Source organism: Alligator sinensis, unplaced genomic scaffold (genome assembly GCF_000455745.1).
Source record: "Alligator sinensis unplaced genomic scaffold, ASM45574v1 scaffold599_1, whole genome shotgun sequence".
Classification (NCBI taxonomy): domain Eukaryota; kingdom Metazoa; phylum Chordata; order Crocodylia; family Alligatoridae; genus Alligator; species Alligator sinensis.
This window is the reverse complement of record NW_005841968.1, coordinates 2730079-2736078: the sequence shown is the minus strand read 5'-3', so window position 1 is coordinate 2736078 and position 6000 is coordinate 2730079.

Genomic DNA, 6000 nt, shown 5'->3' with positions numbered 1-6000 from the left:
TGTGAGGGGGGGGTGTTGGGGGGGGGGGGGGGGGTTGGTATATTGCTTCTCTTCTTTTCTTCCCCCCACCCCCCACAAATACAGTAATTTGGACTCTTGTTTTTGAGGCAATATTAACAAATTTATTTCCGATTAATTTGGCGCACGACAAAGGTGTGACTCTCACCACAAACTTTTCCAATCTCAGTTTGATAGGGTATGTTAAACAAGAAACTGCCTAGGGCAGTCCCACAGTTTAGTGATGGCCAAGAGACCATGTTCAAACTCAAAAGAGTCAACATCCAATAGTGACCTTGGCTCTTCCACGAAATAGGAATCAGAAGTCACAAGACTGTCTTCATGCAGAGCTTTTAGGTGCAAGCCACACTTGGCACTGACACTGTCTTTCAGGTACCAATCCAAAGAACTCCATTTTGTAATGAAGGGAGAAATCACATATTTTCTACCTACTTTATATTTATTCCCAAGTTGGTTTTGATCATACTGCACATGACAAACATGATCAGTTCTTAGGAGAGGAGACTGGGATGAGAGTAGGGACTGTCAAGCTGTAGGCAGGGCTATTCAGAATCCTGAAGGTGAGGACAAAGGTCTTGAACCTGATGTAGAAAGGTGGAAGATTTGAGCAGGGAGGCAGTGGGGCCAGAATAATGCAAAAAAGTGATTACTGCAGGAGAGCGATGACCAAGGTGTCACCCCTAAGAGTGCATGTTCCAAAAGTGACTTACTGCATCACCCAATTAATGTGCCTGCTGTGATAACAAGCTAGAAGTGCACTATTGTGGAGAAAGAAGATGCAGGAGCCATATCAAGAAAAACAATGGCACCATGCTGCTCTTCAGATAGTATCAACAGTAATAACTATTCTACCTGCACCCTAAAACTATTCAAGCCCTTTCTTGCTTTTTTTTTTTTTTTAAACAAAAGTATGATCATCATGCTCAATGAGTAATCCTCAATGGTTCAGTGTCTAGATGAGAGGAGATGTCAAGTGGAGTCCCCCAGGGGCATGTCCTGGATCTAGTATTATTCAACATTATCTTCTTTTGGTATTATTTGACATCTTCATTTAGGTGGTGTTCAACATATTTGTTAATGATATGGACAATGAGATTGAGGGCATGCTGTAGCAGCTCACAGGTCTGTCCCTGGTGCTTGATGGTCCTTGGGGTCAGACCCACCTGCAATATCCTCCAAACCCCACCTTGCCTCCAGTCTCTTTCCTGCTATGCCTTTGATATCATCAATAATATACCATGGAGGCATTCCCTGGATGCCAGGAGTAGTTTCTCCAGTAGTCCTCCCTTCTGATTCTGTCCTTGGGCTTCTCTACCCCAAACTCAGTCCCAGGGTCTCTGTGCTTCTCTAGGGGTGGTTCCCCTTTAAGGCAATCTCTCTCAGAGAAAATATGTTGGGGCTTCAACCTTCCCAGGTTTAGTTCCTTTCTCTGGCTAAGCCCTCAATCCAGGTCCACTGCCTTGGACCTCAGCTCTTCATGTCCCTACCCAGAGTAGATCTCAACCTGCACAACACTGCTGACACCCCGTTACATGTCCTCCAAATCTCCCCCATAGCCACAAGCCAAACCTTCAGTCAAACTTAAACACAAAACATCAACCCAGACAGTTCAATTCAAATATAAACCTAGTCCTTGAGAATCTGCTTATTCTAGTCCTCCTGCCTAGGGCTGGCTTGTTTCCCCAGCCTGGCAGGTATTCACTAGGCCTGCCACACTCCTTCCCATAGTCCATTTTGTTCAGAGTTCCTTACCCTGTGGCAGCCAGGGTCACACTGTTCCCTCCAAGTCCAAAGCCTGGGCTCATGTGCACCCGAGCCCAGTCCCCTTCTGACCCAGGAGAGAGCTCTTAACCCAGCTCTATCAGATGGGTTGAGAGCTGGGGTTGGCCCAGGTGCTGCTGATACGCTCGTCAGCAGGCTGGCATTCTGTGGTGGCTTTGAGCTCAATTTACATGGGTCACTCACACCTGTTGCCCTTTGCCATCAGGCTTTCTACAGCCTGCCCTTGCTACACTCCCCCTTCCTTGTAACAAAGGTGGGGTTCCTTGTTATAACGCTTAGCAGATTTGTGGATGACACCAAGTTGGGTGGAGTTAAAGACATTCTGGAGGGCAGAGCTTTGATCTGGAATGACCTGGGTAGACTGAAATGGCCTACAGCCAATGAGATGAGATTCAACAAGAATAAGTTCAAAATCCTGCACTTGATGTGGAATAGTTGCATGCACAAATACAGACTACAGAAAAGGAACTGGGGGTTACAGTAGACCCTACACTGAATATAAGCCAAGAGCATGAGCTTGGTGAAAGAAAAGCCAACAGCATCCTGGGTTGTATTAACAGGATTGTCACTTGCAAATCAAAGGAAGTGATTTTTCCAGTCTATTCAGCACTGATGAGGCTTCACCTAGAGTACTGTGTCCGGTTTTGGGCCCCACACTTCAAGAAGGCTGTGGGCAGATTGAAAAGAGCCAAGTGCAGAGGGACAAAAAAGATGAGGGTCTTATGTAGCAAAACTTATGAGGAAAGGCTGAAAGAACTAGAGTTATATAGTTTGGAAAAGAAAACTGAGGGTGGATTTGATAACAATCTCCAAAGCTGAAGGATGATTACAGAGAACATGGAGATGGGCTTTCTCCATGACCAATAAGGGACAGAACAAGGAGCAATAGCTTCAAACTGCAGCAGAGGAAATTTAGGCTGGATATTAGGAGAAAATGTCTGCCTATAAGGATGATTAAAGATTGTAACAAGCTACCTAGAGAAACTGTAGAATCTCCACCCTTGGAAATTATTAAGAGTAGGTTAGATAGACACTTGCCTGGGATGGTTTAGTCAGGGGAAATCCTCCCATGAGCAAGAGGGCTGAACTAGATGAGCTTGTGAGGTCTCTTCCAGCCCTGCTGTGATTCCGATTATTTCTTTGAGTTAAGGCACAAGCCAGGCTTTTATAGCAGGGGGCGATCTAGTTGCAATAGAAGCATTTAAAGGGAATTTAAAGACATTTGCTTTGGCTTAAAAAGAAAATGGAACCATTCCTTGTGTCTCTATAGAGCAGCAATAACTGAAATGAAGCATCCAGAATTTCTGCCACTAAAACAGTATCAAGGAATAAGTATCATTCACCCAGCTAGTAGGAGGCTCCCTTCATCCGCACAAGTCAATCAGGCTCATAAAAAGCAGTAGAGAGAGCCTACGGACTCCCAGTTATTAAAAACTGGAGCTTTGTTGTCTGAGTTTAAAAGTCTGCCTGATGCTGGAATTGAAAACTACACAGATCTGTGAATGAGAAACAGAGACTGTGTGTGCACATACACATACACGCATGGGTGTACAAGTGGCTGCAAGGTGGGGAGAAGAGATCAGGAAAGGGCAGTGCGGGAACACCTGAAGGAAAGAAGTTACAAAACCACTAAGTACAACAGAGCCGCATCCTAACTGCTCTAAGTAAGTGGTGTTTCATGAAGATCTGCACATTCAGGCACTCTTCGCACATAATACTCTCACGCTCTTTATGGCTTCATCTTTGGTAGACCAGCTGCATTTAAGTTCACTTATTTTCAAAATTTATTGCAGGCAAAGGATTAGGCTGTAATTTTGCTGAGCAGAAACTGTCATTTTCTTCTGTGTTTGTGCAGCACCTGGCACACTGGGTCCTAGCTCATGCCTGCAATCCTAGGTGCTACCACAGCACAAGTAAATAATAAATAAAGTTGCAAACCTGATGCAACCTGCAAACAGCAGGTAATGTTCATTCAGGAATGACATTATTTTTCTCTGTTTTCTAAAACTGCTCCATGGGGCGGGGGGGAAACATTTTTTTAAGTTGAACAAAAGAGAGACATGAACTCATTAGCTTCCATTTTCTTCTCATGTTTTGTAACTGCAATCCCTGGGTTTCTTTTTTTATATTTTTTCAGCCTTTCACGTCCTATTATGTACACTGGTACACTGGTTGGCTCTAACTGCTTTGTGCTGATCCAGGCACACAAAGGATCTATAAAATCACTTTAACTGGGCAGTTAAGCTTGGTTTACAGCTGTTTTGTGTTGCTGGAGCAGAGTAAGGCAGCCCTAGTCTAACTACTGAACCTGATCTGAATTAATTTTTTACACATAGTTGGGCCTTAAAACATAACATAAAAGTTGCTTTAACAGGAGCAAGCCTCTCAAACCATTTTGTTGCTTATTGTTGACCCAAATGAATGTTTTATTGCTTTAACTCACCTACTCATAGGAATAAAGATTATTCCATAAGTGCTGGTGGAACTGAGGCAGATATTCATACCGTTGTGTTTATGTTGTGTGCTTTCTGTAACAGGGATGGATATGATAGCATCTTGCATCATGACCTCTTGCTCATGAAACCTTATGCATCTCAAATTCAGTTAGTCCATAGTGTTTATGTTGTGTGCTTTCTGTAACAGGGATGGATATGATAGCATCTTGCATCATGACCTCTTGCTCATGAAACCTTATGCATCTCAAATTCAGTTAGTCCATAAGATGCATCTCTACCCTGTCTTCTGCCTGACTTCAAACTAACAGGGCTAACTACCTCTCTCTGCTCAGGGATTGATGTATGTTACAAACATCTTCACAGTGATTTCGCTCCAAAGAGGCCATAAACACATTGAAGATAAATAGTACTTGTTGGATGTTGTGTTTTCAATAGACACCGCTAGTAAAGAGTAACTACACAGAGTACTCTTTAATCTCATAAAAATAGCAAGCCTGAGTGACAAATCCTATTGTCCATAAATCATTTTGACTGGCATTAGTTACATTACTTTGCTTTGATCCTTTATTGCATCTGATAGTAGTTATTCCTTGTATCAAGGGACTGCCGACAACCAGTGATTAACCTGTTATTTTGCTCGAACAACATAAGGCTGACAGGCCTATTGTTACCCAGGTGGTCGTATTTGCCCTTTTTAAATATTGGCACAACATCAGCTTTCTTCTATTCTGCTAGAATGTCCCCCGTGTTCCAGGAAATACTGAACATTAATGTTAATGGTCCATAGGCCTCCTTGGCTCCTTTTCCTCAGATACTTGGATGCAAGTTATCTAAATACACTCAGATTATAAAGTTTACCTTGAATGAATACCATATGGAAAACAGTGCACAAAAATGTGTGTGCACATGGCAAAAAGAATAGTTTACTCTGCTATCTATGAAGCTTCTCTAGACAGATTATGGTTGATTCTGAGCTGGCGCAGGGTGAGTGAGTGAGCAAATCCACATGGAGACATCCCACCCAGCCTCCAGGACACAGTCCCCAGGATCAGGGGTCACAGAAGGCTGCACTGTCACTGATCCAGGACTCCTTAGAGGAGAGAGGATGAGGCAAGGCAGGTAAGAGCCATAGCCTGCCTCCCTTCTGCTCCGGCCATCAGAGCTCTGCTGACACGTGGAGGAGATCATAGTCCATTAGGCCAATGCCTGTGGAACCTCTCCCCAGTGGCTAGGGCTGTGCGAAGCTTTGGTCCCTGATTTGATTTAGTGGAGATTCAACCCTATTCGGTGGCTGAATCTCCAAATTGAATCAGAGGGCCCTCTAATCTCTCCGAATCGAATCAGAACCCTCCAAATTGATTCAGAGAGATTCAGAAAGATTCGGAGATTCAGACATAGACACGGCTTTAAATGTTTTTTCTATATACCTCTAGGTAGCAGACAGACCTAGCTAGTAGGTGGCTCTGTGGTGCAATGGATAACACATTGGACTTTTAGAGGGTGAAGGGATTCAAAGGTTCTGGGTTGGAGTCGCGCTTTTCTCTCGCTGGGGTCACGTGATCCCAGCTGACTTCCCACCTATGGTGGGGGGGCTGGACCCGATGATCTCATGAGGTCCCTTCCAGCCCCTAATGTCTGTGAAATCTATGGATGCTGGGGCACATGGGGTGAAGCACTTGTGGTCCACTTCCAGGTTCACCGCCAAGCACGTGGAGGCCTGCACTCTTGTGGGATGCTCCATGTG